Source organism: Protobothrops mucrosquamatus, unplaced genomic scaffold (assembly GCF_001527695.2).
Source record: "Protobothrops mucrosquamatus isolate PMUCROS unplaced genomic scaffold, P.Mucros_1.0 scaffold563, whole genome shotgun sequence".
Taxonomy (NCBI): Eukaryota; Metazoa; Chordata; class Lepidosauria; order Squamata; family Viperidae; genus Protobothrops; species Protobothrops mucrosquamatus.
The window spans coordinates 168,148-194,611 of NW_015386866.1; positions in this window are offsets into that span (position 1 = coordinate 168,148).

The following is a 26,464-nucleotide window of genomic DNA, read 5'->3' on the forward strand; positions in this document are numbered from 1 at the left end:
TATATATATATATATATATATATATATATATATATATATATATATATATATATATATATATATATATATATAATTTTGTTTTAGAACCAGCTGGAAGTGACATTGACGTGAGGCTTAAAGCTCTGCTTATCGCATTAAGCCGACTCAAGCCATGTGGTCATGAGAGCATGTGTTACGTGCAAGTCCTCTGCAGAAAAATACAGTTGTCATGTCACTTTCACAAAATCAGCTTTGAATGTTGTCACATGGCACTTTCCTGGGAAAATTAATCAGAGAGATGGGAGATCTGCTTTCCTGCTTCTGATCTGTTTTCCATTAAGTACAAGGGAGAGGCAGGCTAGGTATTAACAAGGCTTCTTACGTACTGAGGCAATCAGGTATTTATATTAAGGCATCTTTTATGCAACAGCTCCTTCTGTCATAATACTTTAGCACTGCAACAGTAAATTCCTGGATTTTCTGAAAGCATATTTTGACTGTCAGTAAGTTACCTTAGACTCAATCACTCCTTGTTTCAACTTAAAAAGATTTGTGAATCCATTTCTTGGCCTTGCTAAGCCAAGAATAATGAATTACGGCTTGTGCTGTACAAACCCAGCCAATTGTAATCAAATAAACCATGGTTAAACTAATCAGAAGTTAACTTCAGATATAAGCCAGTTTAATGTGTATAAAAAAGATGTATAATAATGCCAGAGAATATATTACAAATAAGCTCACATAATGGGCTGCAAAAGTCCCAGTGAGAATGAGATGGTAGCAAAGAGAGATAGAAAATTCTGCTTCAATCTTCTAGTCAGCCTGATAATTTCCACCCAAGATTGGGTAGTCCTTATTACAAGATAAATATAGATGAAGTTCTTGTATGGCTTTATAAAATAAACAAGACTTTGGAATTCATATAATTCCATTTACTACTAAATGCATGCCAGAATCCATTACAAGAAGATCAGTGAAAAATGCCCGTCCAACCCCTCTTCAAGTAAACAATACCACTGTTGACAATTCTTACCTATGGAATTTTTGAAAATGTCCTCCTGAATTCTTTTTCCATACAATTCGAACGACTGGTTTTAGTCCTGTCTTCCAGAACAACTTTGAACAATTATACCTGTCTTCTGCATAATAGTCCTTCAGATACTAATCATGGTTCTGTGCAATCTCCAGTGTAAATGTTTTCAGTTCCCCCAGACTTTCCTTATAAGCTGTTTCTTCCAGGACTCCTATCATTTTGATTGCTCTCCTTCAAACATTGAACAGTTTTTCAGTGTTTTTTCTAAAATGCAGTATACAAAACTGAATGCAATATTCTAAGTGCAGTCTGGCCAGTATGGAATAAAGAGGAATCATTATTTTTCTTGACATCTCACACACTGCTTCAGTTCCAAAAGTACACTTGCAATCTTCAAAATCTTTATAAAAGTTCACAGCAAAACTAAAAATATAACTTCTATTCCATAATACAAAAACCTATACTTATATGCAGAGTAACGTAATTTTTTTTCTTCATCTCCACTAAACGTGCTCTTTAATAAACGTGGGAAACAACTAATGCATTAACTATTATTCTTGTAAATCAGAGTAATGCTCTAAAATGAAACATAAAATTGCCCTGTCAGTTTTCTGTCATTCACTTGAGTTATTAAAGCATCATTGTTGTAAAGTTCTTAATTTCCATAAAAAGACCTTTCTAACAAATCAGCATCCTTTTAGAGATGTTGACAGGTCTTAAACAAGAGCACTAGTCTGATTATATATTTTGAATGTATTGTGCGTACAAGTGGGCTCCTTAAATGTCAAGATTTAGCCCATTTCTCACTGCTAATTCTTCCCAAGAATGCTTTGCAGAAAAGATGGGACCAAACTAATATTATAATGATTATACCTTAAGCATGTCCATTAGTTCTAATAGAAGCATGGATTCCCAACCTTCTGGTTTTATGGAAACATCTAGAATTTCGCAAGCAAAATTATTTCTAAATACCTACTGTTAATCTTGGGGCGTGGGGAAAGATAGAGATAACATACCGACAGGAAATTTGAAATTGCTCTTTATTCCCTCATATTTGATGACTCCAATTATTATTTAACCATATTTTTTGAAGTTACTATTTGGAACATAGCTGCGTAGCTATAAAAATGTACCATTAAAAAAACAAAAATAGCACAACCCCGCACTCGTAAACAATAGTACAAGTGTGCAAGCATTTACTACCATAGATGGTAAAAGCCACAACACATTTCTTGTTATAAATAGAAAAAAAATGAATATGAGCCTTTGTTGTGTCAGCTCCAGCAATAGAAGTTCATTACTGTATTAGGTTACTTAATACTTGGTAAAAGCAGAAGATACGTTTATTTAACAAATATTGTAAGAGCAACTATATATTAAGGAAATGACTGGTGGTTCTACATGATGGATCTAGAAGGAACGCCACTTTCCATTCGAAAAATATTTTTTGTATTTGAATACTTTCCCAGCGGAATGAATAACATTATCATCATCACATCATTTTCCCAGTTGTTTGTTGAAAGGATTGTGATGAAATTGATAGTGAAAGAATGAATAGATAAAGTACATTTTGGTAGCAAACCTCTCTTCATCTCGCATACTGTATCCTTCCAGTTTGGACCGGGCTGAATCATTGGGAAATATGGCTGCCATTTCAGGAAAAAAAGCCTGAAAAAGCTCTGCTGAAGTTGAAAAATGCAAGTTACATCTTTATGCTATATTTGCTGTTGGTGGTTTCCACTAGAGTGCTGTTAAAATCTATAAAATGTCTAGTGGGGGGGGCAGTGCCCTTTTCATACAGGTGAGCCTTTAAAGGTGTGGATCTTGGATTACTATGTTGCATCCACCATCTTGCAGATTTTGACCCCACAAGACCCCACTGCTTTTTTTTACAAGTTCTACTCCCTTTACATAAAGAAATCCAGCCTTTGAGTGTACCTATTTGTGAAAGTAGAAAGCCTTTTCTACCTATATAGTGTGGGAAGTCAGCCCCCGCCCAGAGAAAGAAATATTTCTGGGAATATTAAAAGGGCAGAATATTATATTTCCCCAAAGGATCTTAAAGCAGACCCAGTTTTTCTTAATAGCCCCAAGCAGAAACTAGGCAGAGGCCAGGTGTGTAGAAATTCAGATTTGATAATCCTATTCAGGAAGGTTGGAGCCAGGAAGCTAGAAGCTGATGAGATTAGAAAGACAAAGACCCCTAAAATCTACATACTCCACCCAAACTCTAAAGACATGACCTTTAGGACATAATAGGATTAACCTACCACCATCAAAATACTAAAAGGACATGCTCAAAAGCTCAGGTCAACGTTCATGCCACAGGAACAAGAAGAACAACTCCAAACACAAAAGCCCAAAAAAGTATTAAAACCCACCACTCCCAGCAACATGTGATCAGTTGCTCCAGAGCCTCATGGCTTGTGGTTCTGCTCTTTAATAAACTATAACCTTTTTTATAAAGCCGTCTCCATTTCGTTTATTCCCGGCTTGGACTGGACCCTGATGAAGATTTTTCTTTCAACAATAGTATTATAGGTGAACTGTTCTAGAGGAACATAACTTTCCATCTACTCTGCAATGAGGTGTAGAAGGAAAAGTCTTCATCAGGGTTCAGTCCAAGCTGGGAATAAACAACATGGCGACTGCTTTAGAAGGTTGCAGTTTATTGAAGAAGAGAGCCAGGCAGAAAGATGGCTCTGGAAGAAAAGAGAGAGAGAGCACATGTAGGGAGTGGATTTTTATACCCTCTGGGGCTCTTGAGGTTGTTTCCTGTTCGAGGCTTTGTATTTCCTGTGTCATGTACTTTGACCTGAGTCTGAGTGTGCCCCTTTGGTATCTGTGGGTTAATCCTATTATGTCCTGTCTTAGAATTTGGGTGGGATATGTAGATTTTAAGGGTCTTTGTCTTCCTAAGCTTCTAGCTGGAGGCCTCCAACCTTCCTGAATGGATTATTTACATCTGCATATCTACAGAGCTGGTTTCTGCTTGGGGGAGGGAGACTTGGGGCTATTAAGAAAAAACTGGGCATGCTTTTCTGCCTCTTTCCTTTGAGGAAATATAATTTTCTGCCCTTTTAATATTTCCTTCTCTTGGGGGGGGTGACTTTCCACAGAGGCAATTGTATTTAAGCAGGTTTATTGATTTGAAATGGATTAGTTAACTGCGAATGCTTACAGTTGCATCCTGAACATGTGATATCAAATAAATGCTAAAATTGGATAAAGCAATAGGTAACGCAGGGACCACATCAGAAGCCACAACAGTCATCCCATGCACTTACAAATTCTGGATTTTATAAGATGATTCCATTTTTTTCTGTAGTCTCTTATTCCGGGGACTGTTTAGTCAAGGAAAATTTTCAATTAAGTTACAGAACAAGACCATTCCCTTAAGCTAACAGCAGTTGAGAACATGCCCAGACATGATAAGGCCCAGGAACTGTGTGAGAGGAGTTAATATTCATATAGACGCAACCAGTGCTTTTTTTCTAAAAAAAAAAAAAAAAAAGGTGCCGGAACTCACACACGTCATACAACCCGCCTTGCCTACCCTACAAGGTTCCATCCAAAAAAGATGCCAGAACTCAGTTCTGGGTGTTCTATGAGAAAAAAAGCCCTGGACACAACAACAAGAGCAAGCTTCACCTCAGAAGGTCACAGCTTCCAGTGGTGACTCCAAAGGCAACTGTTTCTGTGGCTACTTCCATCTGAAGATTCTGTGCCTGTTAGAAAAATTGTTCAGGACTTCTACGTCCCCACAACAAGGAATAAATAAATGTTGAATGATAAAGTTAATTTATTTCAGGTTCAGGCAGTGGTGGAATTCAGCCAGTTTGCACCAGTTCGACAGAACCGGTAGCTAATTTTTTGTTGCCCAGGCCCAGAACAGACTTCCGGAAGTGTCATCCACACAGAGAACCGGTTGTTCACATATTTGAATCCCACCACTGGGTTCAGGTATGTGATATACCTCACACTGGTGTAAAACTAACAGTTGGATATTGTTTTGTTTTCTCCACTACTGAATTAAAGTGATATTCTGCCAGAAAATTATATCAACGTGAAATGTGTTGTTCTCATCATCAATCCCTATTCGACCTCTGCTCTGACTAACAGCCAAATGATGTCGTCAGGGACTTTTACCCTGCAGGAGTGGGGGAGTGTAAAAAAGTCAAGATGGCACCCACTTCTTTTTAATGTGCATTGCACAGGCATGAGGCACATGGAAAAAGGGTAGAATTTTGATCATCTGGTTGCAGCTTCTTTCTTGACTTCTTTCTCTTCTTTCAACCTCTGCAATCACCCCATCAGAAAAGGAGCTAACTCACCAGGGTTTGGCTAAGAGTATCATTGAGCCCATATTCCCCATGCAGTCATTTCTGCAGAAACTCACAAGTTTTTCTGTCAGATAGGTTTTTCCTGATACTTTGAGAAAATGTGGCTTTTAATATACCTTCTACCATATATTTTCAAGACTTCTCATTTATCCCATCTTTTGGTTGCACTGTTTATTTTTCCAGGGGGGCCTGCACATTGATATTATTGTCACTCCCAAACTCTGGGATTAGCAAAACCATCACAAGTCCCATAGCAATAAAAGTTCTCCTTAGTCCATGGGAAAGGAAAGGTACCCAATATGCTACCGCTTTGAATACTGGCTGGCCCTATGCTAAAGAGAGGGGAGAATGGATAAAATTCCAATCTTTTTTCACTCTTGATGATAATAATGCAAAGGATTTTTTTTTTTGCAGGATTCTTTTTAGAAATAACATCCAACTATTTCTGGGTACTCAGAATAGATTGATCCAAAATTTCAAGACCAAGTTATTCAAACACAGCCAGCAAGAACCATAGATGGATTGGTGACCTTGGTAAACGGTTTATTAAATAGAAAAATGAAAAAAAGTGGAAGCCACTTTTGGAAAAATGGAAAAAAGTGAAGCTACACAAATTCTGATAGAAACATAATGGATAGTATATTACCAGGAATGGAATTTTGCTAAATGAAATAAAAATGACTGTGCTGTGTATAAAAGTAGGCTTCCCACCACCATTTTATATGGAAGTGAAATTTGGGATGTCAAAGAACAATATAAAGTCCAATAAATGCAGAAGATATAGATGTGTAATAAAACAAGTGATAATCAGAAAAGATTGGGTGCTGAATGAATGTGAAGTGACAGAGGTAAGTGACCAGTGGGGAGAAGTTCATTTGGGTGGTTTGGTTGTGTACAAAGGACTATATCTGAAACCAAATACTGTATATAAGGGACCAGGAAATGGATGGAGAGAAAGGGGAGAACTGAGAAAGTTGTGACAGAGTGGAATTGAAGAAATTCAGAAGAACAGAGATGTTTAAAGAACAAAAAGGCAACACATGAGTCAGTGACTGGAGGTGGTTGAAGCAAGAATGATTTAAATTGTATGTTGAGTTGTTTAACTTATAGTATTATTCTTACTTCTTTTCTTAGTTTCGCTTTCTTCCAAAAGGGGACAGTGTGCTAGATATGTATGTATGAAAAGTGCTTTTTTTTGTAAGAAAAATGGTGCCGGAACTCACATCTTGTTAATCTTTTATTTAAAAAATTATATATTCAGTTCTTAGCAGGACCGGTAGTTGAGAAGTAATTAGTATTTCTTTTAAAAATTTGGGGTCACACTTTTACACTAAAAAATTAAAAAAAGATTTTCAATTCACCAACAATTTTTTAAAATAAAGAAATTATTTACCTTTTGCAAGTAGTCAATCACTGTACACACACCCACACGTCAGTTGTGTAACAAATCATAACGGTCGCCACCTGCAGTAAGCACTCAGCGCGTGCCCACACAACTAATCACAAGCTGAGCGGTGCCATAAGCCGAGCGCCATCACAACCAACGTGGACGAAGTATGTATGCATCGGACTCGACATACAAGCAGCCCGCATGCACCATTTTAATGATTTTGTCGCCGACCTGCTACACTTGACAGGGCAATTCAAGTCCACATGGACCAAACATCAAATTTTCAAAAATTACTTTTAAAACTTGGAAAAATCCGTCGAAAAAAGGTACCGGAACTTTGTTCTGGTGCGTTCTATGACAAAAAAAGCACTGTGTATGAATGTATGTTTGTATGTATGTGTATATGAGATTTTCATTTAGTGCCTTTTAATAAAATAGAGGTGCAGAGTGGTTATGACTGCTGTTTTATTCTAGCCACATGCAACATTTCTTGCTAATGGTAAGAACTGGCCATTTGGGGCATATTATGGACAATAACACGCATTTTTGGACAAAGTTCAGTAGTACTCTAAATACATTCCACTCTATTCCATTCTAGCTATATTTTCTAATCTAGAAGCTATCTTGCAAGCCAGCATATCCTTGTCTGTGTCTCACCAATTAGGAGGTACATATGTGTACATACATGCAGTGTTCCTGCTTGTAAAGGAGATGTGCATTCAATCCAGCTCTGACTGAAAGCATTTTTATTTTACAAACACATACATGGAATTGTAGAATAATTTTTTAGGATTTGGACTCTCAGGAAAAAAAGATGTCTGCCAAAAGTAACAGCTCTATTAATATATCAATGTAAGGAGCTTAGGTAGGTGACCCCCAATTCCTCAAAGTGTAATTTTCAAAGCATCACCATGAATGGACATGGAACCAATAATTTCTAATGTATGTTGTAATGGAAAGCAGCAGTAACAATAAGTGGAAAGGAGAAGCGACTATAGTTCTGGCTTGACGTTTCTCTTAGCAGTGGGCTCTTTAAAGGACCAAAATAATAATAATAATGAATTCTTGGTGGCAGATCCAGGCTAAAAGGTTAAGAGCTGAGCTAGATGGCTTCAAAGGCACATTTTCTTTATAAGATGTACATGTGGCTGCAGTAATGTAATGTTTCATTCAATCCTGTACACAAGCATAATTTAGCATTAATTTTATGAACCCAAAGACTGCTCTTCTGCAACACCTTTTATGAAGTATTCAGAAAGTATTGATATATTTGCAAAGAGCCCATATTCCTTGTAAGTTATTTTGGAGCAATATTTTTTTCCACCAGCACCTTTTCTCTTTACTTTCTCTCTTGATCTCACCCCATTAATGACTAATGATGAAACATCTGACTGATTCATGTGTTGCAGTATACATAAGTTGCTTCAATCATAGTTTCTGGATTAAGCCACAATGGTTTAGCTAACACATCCCACAGACCCTTTCTCCATTTTCTCATTACCACAGTACAAATAAGTGTTGGCAACATCTTTTTCCTATTTATTTTTTGCTTGCTTTATGAAACAGCACTTCAGGGATTACAACTGCCCATGTGATAAATATGGCAAGTCAGGAAGCTGCTTTATAATGAGTCAGAGTATTAATCCATAAAACTCTGCAGTGAATGTTGTTCTCCAGGGTTTTTGACTGGATACTTTCCATAATAAATAAGAAGCGGACCAATCAACTAAGGAAAATTTCTTATTAGCAACTCCACTGGCAATCTTTCTCTTGTTGCCCAGTGACAGTTATAAAATTCTGAATGTTTGGAAATTTCTCCTCATGGCCTACCCATTCATGCATTCTGCAGTATTTGCTTTCTGATAATCTGTTCAACAGGAGGCCTACCTTAGTAATTTATGTAATAGTACTCATGTAAAACATAATTTGTCACTGAGTAAACTAGTATAGATCATGGAAGGAGGCAATGGCAAACCACTTCTGGAAAAATCTTGCCAAGAAAACTGCAAGGACTAGCCCAGCAATCTCTGAAAATCAGACACGATTGAATTGAAGAAGAAGAAAAAAAGACTCGATCATACAGGTTGATTTCATTCCAGAATTGGTGCAAAGGCTTCAGAGCAGGAACAGCATATTCTGCAACCAAAATTCAGAGAGTAGAACATGACTAACAAATTTAATGGAAGTTGTCTCATCATTTTATTTATTTGAATTTTTAAATTCCTGCCTATATTACTTTATAAGTAACTCAAAGTAGTGGACATATATAATATCCCTTTTCTTATTCTTTCCTCAACAACAACCCTGAGGTCCAATTGCTCAATTTCTGAACCTCATGTTTCTCAACTAGGGTCTTATATTAATTTCTAACTTATTTACAAACACATACACATACAGTATACATTAATATTTGCATTTCATTAAATGATTAGTGTTTCACAGTTTTTTTACAGTAGCCTTGTTATGGGATGAAGAAAGGATATGAATGTACCAAGAGCTCTTTTAGTTTATGCAAATTAAACACATGAATAGAAATAGTTATATAGGTAAACTCAATGTGGCAAATATGGGTTGGGATGAGAGGTTGTGATTAGCCCAAAGTTACCCAGCCAGCTTTAATGGCTAAAAGAAGCCTAGAACCAAAAAACTGGCCTAGAAACACGCAGTTTCTAGGCTAGCACCTTACCAACTACACTAATCTGCATAGGTATGAAGCAAAGGGAATCTTTAGTCAGAAATTAGCAATGGAAATAAAGGGGGAAGGCATCAATAAGAGGGAACAAAATGGGAACATATAAACATGGTTAGAAGCAAAGTGATTATAAATGTTACAGATTAAATGACCAGATAGCCATTTTAGCATCTTCTTTGTTGAGAGGCAAAAATCCTTTAAAATAGCTTAGATCAGTGGTTCTCAACCTTTTTAATGCCGCGACCCCCAACCGGTCGTAAGTCGAGGACTAAACCGGTCGTAAGTCGAGGACTAAACCGGTCGTAAGTCGAGGACTACCCAACCGATCATAAGTCGAGGACTTCCCTGCCCGGGAGCGCTGCGCATGCGTGGTTCCGCCCCCTGCGCCGGCTGAGGCGTAGCTGGCAAGCGGCAGAGACGGAGCAGGCTGACCACCAGCTGGTCCAGCCCAAGGGAGGTAAGGCACCCGCCGGAAAAGGGAAAAAAAATGGCGGACAAAAAAATGGCGGACAGCCTTGCTTGGCGACCCCCGTGAAATGGTGGATCGACCCCAAATGGGGTCGCGACCCATAGGTTGAGAACTGCTGGCTTAGATGTTAGGTAATGATTAGTAATTAAACACACATATTCAGTTGCCTACCCTGCAAACTGTTAATAGCTACTTTAGGTGGAATATTGCAAGAAGATTTAAGAGAACTAATCTCAGATAGTCATGGAGTTACTGGGGAATATTTGAAATTAGTCTTTTTAAACTGAACCTTCCCAACAAGGAAGGTTTCTGTGCCTTAAAATTGGCAGCCAAATATTTGAAATTAATGAATAAAAAAATCTTTTGATGGGATTGTAATTTTTTTAAAAAAATTGAACCAGGAACAGAACAGAACAGAACAGAAATCAAAGGACTTGATTTAAAGAGCATCCAGTTTAAGCAATTTTTATAAGGGAGGAAAGCTCAGGAGAGATGTGATCTTTTGCACATAGAATCACCAGGGGTAGAAAGGACCTCTCCTAGTCCAACCCCTTGCTTAAGACAAGGGGACCATTCTGGCTGAGGAATTCTGGGAGTTGAAGTCCATAAGTCATAAAGTGGCCAAGGTTGGGGACCCCTGCCTTAGACCATCCCAGTCAATTGGTTGTTCAGTGTATTTCTGAAAGCCTCCAGTGATATTTTCTTCATGAATATGAATTTTCTTTTGCTGTACATGAACATTCACAATCATATATGTCTAATGTTTATTTTGTATAGTATTCAAGATATATGGATAAGGATCTTTCCAAAATTGTTCCAGAGACTTTGGATTGCAGAACACTGATTCAGCTCACAAAGCTGGCCAGGCAGCATATAAAGTCGACAAATAGAAAGTGTAGGAAGTGTGGTTAAAATCTCCTGAAGAAAAAAGATTTATGAATATGTTTCTTAGCAACTGTTTGCACCTGGATAGTGAAGCTAATGTTAATTTGAGGGAGCAGTGATTCTCATTCACACCCCTTCCTCTCTCAAAGCTGACTGGAAATTAGGGTCATGTTGTTAAATAAAATTGATCAAACAAAACAACCAAATGAAAAACACTTCTCTATGCAAATGAAATATTAATGTATTGAATTTTTTTTTCGGGTTGTGGTGAAGGCTTTAAGTGTAAATGGCTTTTTAAAATAGAAGACAACATTACAGAGAGCAGATGTATTAACATGACAGCTAAAAATGGAACCAATATAGATGGCTACTAATAGATATAGGCAGTGGTGGGATTCAAATATGTGAACAATCGGTTCTCTGTGTGGATGCCGCTTCCAGAAGTCCATTCTGGGCCTGGGCAACAAAAAATTAGCTACCAAGTTCTACTGAACTGGTGTGAACTGGCTGAATCCCACCACTGGATATAGGAACTAGAAAGTAAAAGTTAATATTTTTCTGAGGATTTTTAACTGCCAGGTCTTATATTTGACTTTCCCTGAGGGCATCTATTTGGCCAGTGATGCAGATATGGACTTGATGGAGGTTAGCTGTGATAGATGACAGAGAGAGAGAGAGAGAGATGATAGATAGATAGATAGATAGATAGATAGATAGATAGATAGATAGATAGATAGATAGTATTTAAAATAGTTAGACAAAGTATTTAGATAGATAGTATTTAAAGACTCTAACATGCCAATATTTCCATCTTTTGAACAGAAAACATTAATTATTGATTTTATTTGCAAAAGATTTATGTTGCTTCCTGCTTGGTTTCTAGACAGGTCACAGTAAAACTATAAACAGTGTACATCTTATATGAATGGCATCAGCAGCTACAAAGGGTTGATTTCTTAGTATCACATATACCATGTTCCCAGAAATTATAGAAGTTTTTATACATTATTGTACTGTCCTATTTCTGCTTCACCATGAAACATTTCTGAAGCCCCTCTTGATAGGAACATCATTTTGGCCTGATTCACATGAAATTGAATATTTAATGAAGTTAGACAAAGAGACACTACTATGGAGGTGGGCAACCTTTTAACTCACTAATTTAGATTGGTTGAAAGAAACGCACACTTTTCACATGCAAATTATTGTATAACTGAATCATGAGTTAAAAATGCATCTTTTTTTGAACAAAATGACCTTGCTGAGAAGCCTCCAATTTCCTGCCAATAAGTAAAGGCTGCAGTTATTGGGCAACTTATATATAACTCCATTCATGTAATTAGCCTTTGTATTGATCTAAGAATTAGTTCCAAATACACTGGAACTGAAAAAAGTAGTAGAAGATTCAAGTAATGCACTCTTCCCTCTGTTCACCACCAATGTTCTCCAACCTGCCTATAGCTGGCTTTGAAAACAAAACAAAACAATTTCACACTTTGTTTCAGAAGGAAGGACTGTTGATAAATACGAAAGAAAAAGAAAAACTTTTGTCAGAAATGTTTGAGTCTGATTGTTATTCTAAACAAGAAATCTTCATAAACCATGTTATTCCCATATATAACTACTGGCTAACTTATATGGAGGTCCCAATTGAATAAGAAGCAGAAGTCAGGAGATGTTCTGACTAACTATGAAGCATTTCTATAAATTAAATGTTGCTCAGATGCCTAATATTACTGGCATTTGTTTTGTTCCAAATTCTTATTTGGAACATAACAAATTATTTCTCTGAGTTGATCAGAGCTAATAAGTTATTTCTAGATGGCAACCAATGGAGACCAAGTCATCTGTTCAGTCCACTTTTAATTACAAACCTAGAAGCTTATGCTAGACAGATTATATACTAATTACTATATAATTTGAGACATACAGGGCAGTAGAGATAATCTGTAAGACTAAAGCTGAGATTTGTGACGACAGACACATAATCTTCCATGATTAATGGGGAACTGAAAACTCCTCATTAGTCTAACTCCTTGGTTAGTCTAGTAGAATTATTTAATAAAAAAGTTAAAATCCATTTTTTTACTTTTTGCCTTGACAGACAATTTCAGTTACATGAAATGAAAAATGTTCTGCTAAATCTCTTGTTTTATATAATTAGACATATATATTCAATTTTTTCATCCTGATATTTCCAGCTATATGTTTCCAGAAACTTCCCGTACTCTGATACTGTTACTATTTTTATAAGTATTCTGTTTTTAAAAACTCATTTCAAATTCAAGGGTTGAATGTGGAACCAACCAACTGGGGTAAAAAGATTCAGTGCCTAAAAAATCTGAACTTCTCTGGTCTAAGAAGTAATTCAGCTTTGCTGTTTGGCTACTCTAAATTAATTGATTTTAATATGAGAAGAGATAAACTAAAAACAAGTGAGCAGAAACAAATGGAAAACAACAGAGAGATGCAAATATCTTACCATCTTTTGTTTTATTGGGCTGTACTTAATTGGCATTTGCTTTGGCTGAAGCACATCAATCACACTTTTGAATTGTTGTGCCCAGCAAAATTTGACAGTCAAACGAGTATATATGAAACCATGGACATTTGTCTTAAATTTTATTTCAACCATTTGTTGCTTCAAGACAAAGTTTATACAGAGTAATTCTCCCTATCCCAAGCTGAAAATTGAAGGGAGGAGAAGACATTAGAAATTATCTCATCAGTTCTTCCATTCATTTTTTTAAACTACAAAAATAATTAAGGAGTACATGCTTTTTATTGGAAGCACTGTAAGCACTGTATATGGATAAACTCTTGACAACTTTTCCCAACACGGCACCCTCCAGATAATAAACCCTTTTGATTTAATTTAACCCAGAAATCAAACACACTACCTTTACATTTCTAAAGTTAAAGAAGTAGTCATAACTTTTACAGAATTATTGCCCAACTCAGTACCATCCAAATGAGCTAAAACGATAACTCCCAGTGTTATAGTGACTGGCAATTCTTTTAATGAATTATCTCAACAAACCATGCAAAAGCCAATTCTGAGCTAAACAAGCTTGGACTTCATTGCCTTAAGAACTTTTTGTCTCTTAGAAATTTGCTAGACTTTGTTCTTGGACTGTAATGGTTGTGCACAAAAACAAGACCAGCTCAGAAGTGCTTCTGCAGCTGTATAAAACATCCAGAAAGAGATTCAGCTTGGTCTCTCTGTAATAATTTTCATACCAAGTTAAGAGATGTTTATTTCCATAGATGGTTAATATGCAGTTTACACTTCTGTTTTTCAATGATTGCTACTTCAGATTACATTGGTTTATATTCACACATATTTTAGATTCATTTACTATATTTATCCATGATTTATTGAATAAGCCATATGTTTATTTTACATAACACTAAACCAAAAATCACAATGAATAGGACTAAGCTGAAACCAAATAAAGCACATAATAATAATAATAATAATAATAATAATAATAATAATAATAATAATAATAATAATAATAATAATATAATGCTTGTAGCAGAGCCATATTGAAATCAGTGGGGCAAATAAATCATGACTGAACAGTATTATATGGAGATTCAACACAGTATTTTTAATTTATATATTTACCAGTTTTATTATTTTACAGTTGTATTATACAGGTAGTTCTTGACTTATGACCAGTCATTTAATACTGTTCAAAGTTATGATAGCTTAGAAAGGTGCTTTATGCTCCATAAAGCACTTCTGGCCATCATGAAACATCACAAACCCCTCCTCCCCAGTCACGATAGTCCTTAGCCACTTGGATACATTTATGACTGGTTGCCAAGTGCCTTGTGATCATGTGATCACAATTTGCAAACTGTCAGACACAAGCAACCAGATCCACACGTGTACAGTTCAATTTTAGTACTTTATTATATTCTGTTATACTGCCTAGAGCAGTGGTTCTCAACCTTTTTAATGCCGCGACGAGGACTAAACCGGTCGTAAGTCGAGGACTAAACCGGTTGTAAGTCGAGGACTAAACCAGTCGTAAATTGAGAACTACCCAACCGGTCGTAAGTCGAGGACTTTCCCTGCCCGGGAGCGCCGCGCATGCGTGGTTCCGCCCCCTGCGCCAGCCGAGGCGTAGCTGGCAAGTGGCAGAGACGGAGCAGGCCGACCACCAGCTGGCCCAGCCCAAGGGAGATAAGGCACCCGCCGGAAAAGGGGAAAAAAAATGGCGGACAAAAAAAATGGCGGACAGCCTTGCTTGGCGACCCCCATGAAATGGTCGATCGACCCCAAATGGGGTCCCGACCCACAGGTTGAGAACCACTGGCCTAGAGCCTAAGGGGGAATAAGTGCTGGACCTCTTGCAATTATGCAAGGACCTGAGGCTAATTCTGCCTCTTTCTGCCTAGCTTGGTGTTTCCCAGCACAATCTTCTCTGCCAGATTCCTCAGAAAGTCAGTGGGGAAGCTGGCAGGGAAGTTTGCAAGCTGCTTCTGCCCGCCAAAGGATTTCTCCTGCCTTTAATGCAGAAATACTTCATTGGACTGCAGAAATGAAGCATGGATTTCAGGATCTTCACTTCCATTCTCCAGCCCAGCAGAGGAGTTCTGTTCTCCTGCAGGAACAGAATTCCTCTGCTGGGTTGGAGATATGAAGCAGGGATTGTGAAGATCCAAGCTTTGTTTCTTCTGCCCAGCACAGGAGTTCCTTTTCATGCATGGAGGGAAACTGCAAGGTCACTTAACAACCTCAGCGGGAAGAGCTGTAACAGCAGTTGTTGAGTGAAGTGGTCATGTGGTATCTCGCTTAATGACTGCTTTGCTTAATGATTGAGATTCCAGTCCCAACTGTAGTCATAAATCAAGGACTACCTGTATTTTTATTGAAGTCAGCTGATCTGGGTTCTCTATGAGCAGAAGTGGTACATAAATATTGCCATTGCAGGAGCATCCAGAAGAACAGGCACATGACAAAATATGTATTGTGATGTTGTTATAGAAATAGTACACAACCCATGACCTGATAGAGATATTTCCTTATCAGATTCCTCAATGCCTTCAACAATGAGAGAGATAATCTAGTAGAAAAACTGGAATTCTTAAAAATTCAGATAAATTTTAAGAGAGATATCTGCCTTGAAAGTAGCCCATTTTGAACAGTATACTCTAGAAAGAGTGCAGAGAAAAGCAACAAAGATGCTTAAGTGTCTGGAAGCTAAAATGTATGACAAACAGTTGCAGGAACTGGGAATGTTTAATCTAATGAAGATAAGGGTGAAATGATAGCAGTCTTTCAATATTTGAAAGGCTGTCACACAGAACAGGGGGAACAATCTATTTTCTAAAGCACCAGAGGGCAAAACAATATGTAATGGATGGAAACTAATCAAAAAGAGAAGCAACCTAGAACTAATGTGAAATTGTCTGACAGTAAGAACAATCAGTGAAACTGCTGCTCCATCACTGGAGGTGTTTAAGAAGAGACTGGACAGCCATTTGTCTGGAATAGGGTCTCCTGCTTGGGCAGGGTGTTGGACTAGAAGACCTCCAAGGTCCCTTCAAACTCTGTTATTCTGTATTCTGTATTGCACAATGAAACATCAGAGCTTGACCACAAGAAGTGTTTTATGACATTTTGTATTGTGTCATAAAATGTTTTAGGATAGTTTTTGTGTCATAAAATAGTTTTTTAAAATTGCCAAATTTCAATTTCATGGGAGTCATGGGTCCCGGATTTTGGATGCATTCTGTAAATTAGCCCATTTGAGATACCTTGGTTCAAAATATTTTGTCCTGTGATGCACCCTTTTGCCCAGTTGAAGGTTGCAGATATGTGAATTTTAGTAGTATACTATACAATTCAGGACCCATTGGATCATCTTTTCAGAATTATTTCCTTACCAATGCCTTTAACATTGACAGAGCTTCTAATGTACTGCCTTCACTGGAAAAGTTGGAGCTACATTCAGAGATTATCTGCCTTGAAAATAGCACAGTGAAACATCAGCATAGGAAATGTTTTATTACATGTATATTATGTCATAAATTGTTTTGTCTCCAAATCTAATTCAAGATGTCCTTCATGGCATAGGGCTGAGTTATTTGAGGGACCATCAATTACATCTGCCTGTCTATCAGGTTTAGCAGAAAAAGTATATTATTCTGTCTGCTAAGGATCTTTTGTACATCCAGTGGGATCCAGGAGATTGTCCTTTTATCCCATAATAGCTGCCTTATGGAATATCATTCCCTACCATCACCAAAGGTAAGATTGGCTCCATCCCTATTAACTTTCTGTGAGTCCTTCAAATATTGGTTAAGTCATCAGGCCTGGGGGTCTGAAGAGAATGGTGAATTGTTGAGGTGGTTCCATTGTGCTAATATTTGTTGCCCTCTCCTTGCTTTTTAATATTAATTTTAATATTTTAATTGTATTTATATCACTGTTATATCATTTGTTTAAAAAATTGTACACCACTCACTTTTTTGTGAAATAGGCCATATAAATATGAATGAATGTATGCATGCATGAATGCACTATAGTTGATCTGAAAATAGAATGCTTCATCAATGATTCAGTACTGAATAAAGATTAAAACAAGAATGTGCGATGTTCCCTTTGTTATTTAATGCAGTTATGGAAAAATATACCAGGATGTGAATGTATGTTTTTATATGTAGACAATGCCATGATGTCAGCTGAGAATGCAAATGATTTACAGAAAATATTATATAGATGTACATTATATGAAAACTATCCAAATTAAAAATACTGTGTTGAACTGTCATGTAATTTTATTCAATCATGAGTTAAATTTGCTCTACTGATTTTAATTTGGGCAGATAAAAAGATTTACTACAGGATGTTTGTGCCTTGATTTGATACAAACAGGGAAAGGGCCCAACAGGCTTAAATCGCCCTTAGCTGGACCAGTGTTTATAAAAGAACTTCCCTCTTATTCCAAAACCATCCAAGGATAGCCTGCCTCAAAGATTGTACAATCTCATAGGTTTTGTGGCCCACTGGGACTCCCTGGCAAATAAAAACAGAATAAGAATAAGCACCGGACACAGAGAATTTCAAGTGAATTCATGGAAAGGTGAATAGCGTTATAATACACCAGCCGGGAAAAAAGCCTGCATCTACTTTTATTCCACATAAACCGCACCCCACCCCTTCCCTCCGCCCTCCCACCCCGACTTTTCCCTCTCATCTGGTCCTACTACAGCCCGCTCCTCTCCTGCCACAGGCCAAAGAAGCTTAGGATGGTCACTATAGCAACAGCCAATCAGAAGCCAGGAAGGCGGGAGTTCTTCGGAGAAAATAATTCAGCCTACCCTGATTATTCCGGCAAAGGCAGGGACCGGGGGTGGAGAAGCAGTTGCTGCGCGCAACCTCGCGCTGAATTGAGTTACCGACACTCGGGCGCGCAATCTGGGAGCATCCCTCTCGCCTTGGCCGGGGGACTTTTTGGGAGAGTTGTGCTTGGATTTGTTCCTCAGTGCGAACAAGCCATTCGGTAAGTTGACAACTTGCAGAAAGTTTGAGAAAAAGACAGGAGGAGAAGCAAAGGTTAGCTTTCTGCTTCTTGGGCACCCGCGCACCTCCTAATGAAGTAAAGCGCAGGTGACAGCTCGAACATCCAAGTTGTAAATAAATGTTCTGTGTGTGTGTGTGTGTGTGTTTAGATATACACATACGTACACACACACATATATAAAATGCTTCTTGGAAGTGACACCCACTGGACATCAGTGGCGCTTAATTCTAATTGCATATGGAACATCACTATATTCTGCAATGAAGTTGTTTATTCCAAATGGACAAATGTGTGTGAGAGATACAAGATGAGTATATACAATTCTGAAATTTTTGCGAAGTATAGTTAGTGGTCTGGATAGTAACAGTTAATTTCCCTTTCCCCATTGGAGCCTGGTTTCAAATGAGTTTGCACGTGCCTGTATTTGCTTTCATTTCTGTTGCACGTGCCTCTATTTCATTTCATTTCTCACCTACCATCTTTCTTCGCTTTAATTTTAAGTATTGTTAGGGAAGAAAGCTTAAGTTTCTAGATTTCTCCAGAATCTGGAACGCTCTGAACAGGTTAGATTAGAACTGACAGCATTCTCAGCCAGCAATAATTATAGTGGGGGAGGTTGGAGCATTGACCATAGCTTTTGTTTATAGACGGAATTTAGTTCAGCTCTTAGTAAGTGAAAAGTTAAGACCAGGTGCAGGGATGTAGCTAATAAGAGGAAGAAAATGAATCCCACAATTGGGAGATTTGTCATGAAAATAGTACCAAAATGTGCATTATACAGGAATGCTCTAGCCTTTAGTAAATGGAAATATTGTTATGTGCATGAATTTCTCTCCAAATGGGACTTTGCATAACAAAGAGTGCAGGAAAAGGAGGGAAATGTACATCCTATACTCAGGGTTTATAACTGATACTTACCGTTCCAATAGAAGGGAATATATAGTTTGAACTATGTGTTCAGGATTGAACTGTGCATTACTTGGTCTGATGATATTACCTAGCTGGGTAACAAAACGTCTGCAAATAACAGCCAACCTTGGAGAGCTCCAAGGAGTCCACATAATACTAACATCGCTGGTTGCTCAGCACTTTTTGATTAATGACTGATCCCGTCTTTCCTTGTTCCATTTATTTTATATACCATCATCCTTTAAGAGGATTCAGCAGGTGGAAGCACCTACCTAACTTTATTCTTGGAAGCTGAGCAAACTTTAGTCTGTTTAGTATCTGCAGAGGAGACTTACAAGGAGTAAATGGTATGTTCAATAGATTGAGAACTGGGGGGGGGGGGGACTTGAAGGAAAGCAGTGCCAAAATACTTCTATGACAATTGTATCCGTGAAATAATGAAGGCATTGACTTGAAAGATACTATTTGCTTTTTACACACTTTGAAGTACCAGCTGTTTGTTGGGAGAAAATACTCCCAAAATAGGCATTAATCTATACATAGTTAACCTACATGTGTGCAAAGAACCACCCTTCCGTCATCTTACCTCTTAATCTTTGCTGTTACAGTCTGAAGAGTTGAGAAGTATTCAGACAGAAAAGTTATTTAAGTTTATTTGAATAAATCTCAAAGTCACCAAACTTAAAGACCAAGTGGAATATTGCATCGGATTTCTCTAATTGTTTCACATTTGTGTTTTGAATTTAATACATTGCTTTCATTCAACAATTATTAACATCTGGAATCTGTTAAGAAGATTAAAAATTAGATAGTGAATTAACTTCAATTTCATTTAAGCCGTAGAGGATTTTTTTTGTAATTTGTTTTAAAATGGGGATTTTCAGCATTATTTTAATCATAGCTGTTCTCCACCCCCCTAGGTATTAAGGTTCAGCAGCATTATTGTAAAGCTATTTATAGGAACTTGCTTGGTTTAGCCAATGCTTTTTTGAAAAGGTTACAAACCAGGAATGATTTATCATGTTATCAAGCAAAATAGTTCTGTCTTCGTCACATGACCTCAGAATGTAATCTGCATTGAGAAAGTGTTGAATTTTAATAGCTATTATATTTAGTGAAAAACCAAATCAGTGATTTTTTAAAAAGCTGTAACTGAGAATATTCTATTTTAAAACCATTTGATTTAAATGGATGACAGATTGGGATGAGCTCATGATAGGTTTCTAGAGTATAAAATGCAGTAATATGTAATGAAATGTTTTCAGTAAAATAAAAATAAAGGATGTTTTTGTGAGGAGTTGGTGCACCATAAAGAACCAGTACTATTTTTTATCCCTAAAGAATGATTTAGTAAATACCAAACCTCAAATTGTAGAATGTGAGATATATTTCATAAAACCAACTCCTCATTAAGGACTTTATAAATTCAATTGATTTTTAGTGAAAGAAAATTTAAATATTGTGGATAAATCCATGTATCCTCAAGTCAGAAGGTGACTGTACTTCTAAGTCTGTTGCTTTTTCTGTGCTCCACAGTAACCTAGTTTAGCATTTTAGATTCCGGTGCCCTTCAATTGCTTTGAGATAGAATTCAAATTGTTCTCACCTGAAGCTAGCCTACCTGGAACGCACTATATTGGAGAAGACTGGCCTAAATGCAGAAACCAAAGAAATATTGTTTAAGCAAATACCATCTGCCTAGCAAGTTTCCTTCCATCAATGATTTTTGTTCAGTATTTGGAAAGGCATGAATATTTGTTTCCATGCTTTGCGGTAGCACTCTTACAATGCTGTGTAGAGACTTGACTCTAAACAGTTGTTCTGCACCCGAAAGGTCATCAGGCAGACAACATGTACTTGAAATGTGTATGAAAGAATGTACAGTCAGATGTCTCATGGATAATAAACGCTAGGTATTTCTAAATAATAATACTTCCGATTTTTAAAGGGACACAAGTGCAACTAAAGAATGTATGTTTTAGTTGCAGACTGAAAAAAATGAATTGGACATATTTTAAAACTCTTAACTGTGTAACAATATTTATGGGGACGAGAAATAAAGCAGCTTTCCACTGGCAGTGAGGCAAACCTTATGCCATAAGTTGTCAGAAAGTCCTCTTACATCTCATAGAAATAAATGGAGGAGAGGGAATAGAACCACTATGCTCTATCCCATTCTAAAAAAAATTATGTTATGTATTGGGTTTATGATAACAAATGCAAGTAACAGTATCCTGTATTAGCTTCCTTGCTAGGTAAAGAAAGTTGGAAAATTGTGCTTTTGAACAAAGCAGTGATATTTTTTAAAACTCTTTTTGATTGCTTTTATCTATAGCGTTCCAATTAAGCACATAAAACTTTATTTCTGGAAAATGTAATCCATTTGGAAACCTTTGGTATAAAACAAATGGTAGGAAATATAATGTACAAACTTAACATATAGGCAACATCGTTGAGCATTCTTACTTGGTCTTCTATGCATTGTTTGGTTTGCTCCTTAAGGAAAAAAGTATTGCTGAGGTTATATGGATTTATGGATAACCTATGACTTCACTTGGATGGATGTGGAATACATAGCTTGACTTCTTCTCAATTTGTTGTGTCTCATAGACTTGGGTGATGAGCGGATTTAGTATTATACCAGTTAATAAATCCAAAAGCAAAACAGCCTAGAGTGTGCCGGTCAAGGAGCTGGCAGGCTGTGGCTTCTGACGGACACAGTCGGCCCCCAGGCGCTCGCTGGCCTCTGTGTGTGGGGGCCGATGGTGTCCCCTGGCCCCTGCATTGCCTTGCCCTGCGACAATGGCACCCCCGCCCTGCCTCCCCTCCCCTCACCCTGCAGGACGAGCCTCCTGCCCACTGTCCCACCCACCAGAGACCCCCTGGATCTCCCCCAACCCTGTCCAGCCCCCACAGGAGTCCCTGCCCACAAGCAACATCGAGGTGACCACGCCCACCTTGGCCACACCCACCCATTCTGCCATGACCACCACAGCCACGCCCACCCAGTGGGCCACACCCACCTGGCACCTGGCAATAAATAAGTAGGTTTTGGGTTACAGTTTGGGCACTCGGTCTCTAAAAGGTTCACCATCACTGGCCTAGATAAAAACAAGTAATGTCCCTGTTCTGTAAGCTTCTATTTCAGGTTGGTTACAGATCTTAAGAAGTTTAATCTCATTAAAGTTGGGATGTTTCAGTCTATTCTGCATTCACATTTACTTTTATCTGTAATATTAAGAATTATATGGCATAGATTTTTTGAGCTATCATTCAGCTGACTCAAAATCCAATGTGTTCCTTAAACAATTTCCAACTTATACTTTCAAAAACGTCTCTTGGTTATTAAAGCTGAGAGGGTTTTTTTTAACAGTCATAGATATCAGATCTGTAGTATCTGTATTCTGAGAATAATAGTAAATTGTGGTGGGATGGATATCAGTGAGAAATCCAAGTAACTAGCTAAGAACAACATGATATACTACATTCATATCTATTGAAGTGCTTTGAAAATCTATGCAACTGAACTTCTTTGTGGACTTTGTACAGAGGATTTCCCAGAAAGAGAGTCAGAAGGTGCTCTTGGTGTTCCACCAACAAATAGCAACTGGGCAAAGCAACATCATTCTGCAAAAAGACAAAAAGAAAAACTGTAGTACTTGGTGACTCAGTGCTAAAAGAAATCCAATCAAACCTATGTCAACTTGGACCCCTTGGATTATGAAGTGTACTGTCTTCTGAGAGCATAGATTGGAATGTTACAGGACAACTTCCAAGCCTTATCAAGATAATTAAAAATGATTCTTTCTTGGGAGACAAATAATACTTTTAAGAGCAGTTATAAGCATGTTATTCTGGACTAGATCTAGGAAGACAGCTCATCTGTCCACAGAATAAAATTGGTAAGGAAAAGAAGAATATTTCAATTGCCTGTGCAAATTATGTTTTAATGGGAGAAATTTGGTATCTGGAACTACTCTGAGTTATCTGGATAAACTGCTGGAATGGAATGGGTTATGCTTCACAAAGCAAAATATATTTTGCTGAAACTTGCTTCAAACACCTTGTATAAAAACTTACGCACAAAACCACTCAAATGAAAAATCAGAAGCAGCATTGGCTTATAAAGTTCAGTGGCTTTGTTGTCTATGCATTAATACAAATACAATTTAATAATAAGGATCTAGTGGGAGGAGTCTCATGATTAACATATAGCAATTGAAGTGTCTAATCGGTTGAAAAGAAACAGTAAGGAGAGAAAAGGAAGAAGCCGTTGCAGTGTATGTTATCTATAACTGCTCAGAAATCCAAATCAATGGTGACACAGAGCATCTAGGTTAAAATAAGTAGAAGAATAAATGGAAGCAACTGCTTTTGGTGTCTGCTGTTGTCTGTCTGCCCAAAAATAGATGGCTGATGTTTCCAAAGTTCTTTCAAAGATACATGAAGTAGCAGTGAGAGGGACTTGAATTAACTGTCTAATGATGAGGCACAGATTCAACTAGCATTGTCATTGGGAGTAATTCCTAATTTGTCTTAGTTGAAATCCTTCTCCTTCAGAGAGTGGAGAAAAGTCCCAGAGAATCAGCTATCCTTACCTTGATTTTAATTGATACAGAAAATGTAGTTGAAGAAGTGGAGATAATAAAAATATTGAAGAAAAATGACCATATAATATTGATGTCATTAATTGAAACTAATCAAAGATAGAAGAACAGTACTGATAGGGAATTTGAAGCTATAATGCTGTGATGGTGCAGTGGTTAGAATGCAGTATTGCAGGCTGATTCTGCCCATAGCTAGGATTTCAATCCTGACTGGTTCAAGGTTGATTCAACTTTCCATCCTTTCAAGGACGGTAAAATGAAGACCCAGATTGTTGGGAGCAACATGCTGACATTAGTAAAGCATGTTGAGAGTGCAGTAAAGCAGCATGAAGCGGTATATAAATCTAAGTGCTTTTTTTATTGCTATAGAAATAATGTCAAAAAAGCAAAGTTCAAATGAGCTGAGATTGGTAAAGGGTGCTAAGAAGGGCATGATGATTTTTTTCAGATATATTGAAAAGAAAAAGAATTCAATGAAAAATCCAAAATGCTAATTGGTGGAAAGAAAAACAGAACTACTGAACTCTTCTTTTAGTTTGGTCTTCTCTGAAGAGGGTTTATTGTGTAGGGCAGGGGTGTCAAACTGCTGGCCCGTGGGCCGGTTTCATCATACCGGAGCTGCGCCCACCCCATTGCCGGCAATGGCGAAAAAGCTCCGATACGTCGCGCGAAGTCACGTGATGTTGCAAGTTTGACATGCCTGGTGTAGGGCAATATTATTACTATTGTTTTATGTATATAATATAAATATATAATATATGCTGCCTGATTCCCAGCAACTTAGGGTTTCCTCCAATTATTTATTCCAAATTTCTTATACATTACTTATATTTAACTTTTCAGTTGCAGATAAATCTTTGCCTAATATAATTAAAATGACAGGAATTTCTGAGAGTTTTAACACTTTAGATTCAAATTAAGAACATAGTAAATGTTTTAATTGAATATATTGTCATTTATCAAGTTTGGAGAGTTATATCTTTTTACAATTTCTCAAAACACTTAAAGGTACAGTTAACAAGTTGACCTAGAATAAGAGCTCTATTTTCATCCCTCATAATTTGCCATTGAGAAGAATTATTCCATGTAATTATTTCTCAAGAAACAAACTTCATTTGCTCAGTAACCTTCAAAAACATAATATTAACAAAATTTTCCTTTCTAAATTAAACTAGCCCTTGTTTTGATCAGCAATTTGTAAATAATTATAATCAGACCTCTTGAAAGAGCTAATAGTTGCACAGCTCCAGTAAATTGTTCAGAGAAAACACACGCGCACACTCAGTGTAGTTCATTTCTCTAATTTCTCTAGGTGCCAATTAAATAATTAGTTTAGAATCCTTTAGTGAATTATGAATATACACAGTTTCAAACATTTTTTTTGCTTTTTACAACCCTGTAATCTCTTGTATCAGGGGGGAGTTGGGGTGATTGAATGGAGCTGACTATTTACTAGCCGGATGCTCTTCCTGATGCCTATGCAGAATTTGCAACAAATATTTACTCTTTGCGCCGTGACAGAGAAACATCTGTCGCTTTCTAGGATTGAATTCTCAGCCTCCTGAGCGTGAGGCGAGCGTCTGCACCTCATCTTACCACTAGGCAGAGTTTCAAAAATTACTAAGTTTTACTGAAGTAGAACAAGCACTGGATGCACTTTCACTTTCACAGTAATTCCTTCACTGACTTGCAGCCAGAGCTGGTCCAACATGTAGTTCAAGAGCATGGGGTTTCTCTGTCTAGAGTTAGGGATTCTGCTGGAATGGTTTATTTCATACCTTTTATAATTTGCTAATTGCTGGCTAAATTGCTTGCACAATGCTGGTTTATAAGCTGCCATTTCATTGTTTATTTCCCCAACTGGTACCCTCATTCTTCTGAAGTTGGCTTATTGTTTAGATTAGGGTTTATGGGTCTATTGATGGCTGATTTATTTGAATAGCAAGCTTCCAGTGGGCCTTTTGGTTTACTTAAGGTTTTGGAGGCCTTAAGTTGGTTTGTGTGTTATAGAGATGTGGTGTGGTTATAATTGTTGACTGTTTCTGAGATGTTTTTGATATATGGTATGTTTTTCATAGCGTGTGTTGGTTGTGCTGTAGTGGGGATGGGTGGTCAGGGACTTTTTGACAAAGTAATTAAGTGAATTATGACTGTAATTAAAATTAAGTAATCACTAAGATTTCAATAGTGATATGTAACTCTAGTTGTGACTATATGGGTGCATGTTCAATCTTATTTTCATTTAAAAGAACAACAGAAGTAAATATTGTATGGTATGACTGAAAACCTAGAGAACTGAAGTCCAATATTTATATAGAAGGCCATCTGAATATGAATATCAAAATCTGTGACAGCCTATCATGTATTCACTCAAATGTTGAAACTGGCACGCTTTTCTTTTTAGGATATAGCAGAATAGATCTGTATAGAATAGATCTGTGTTTCTCAATCTTGGCAACCTTAAGATATGTTGACTTCAACTCAAAGAATTTTTCAGCAGCAAGCAAAAAAAAAAAAAGAGTGATATTTGCCTGATTCTGTCCTGCTGCATAGGCACTCACAGCTCCCAGCCCCAGGGTGTTGGTGTGATCACATTGCCTTTCATGTGTAGAAAAA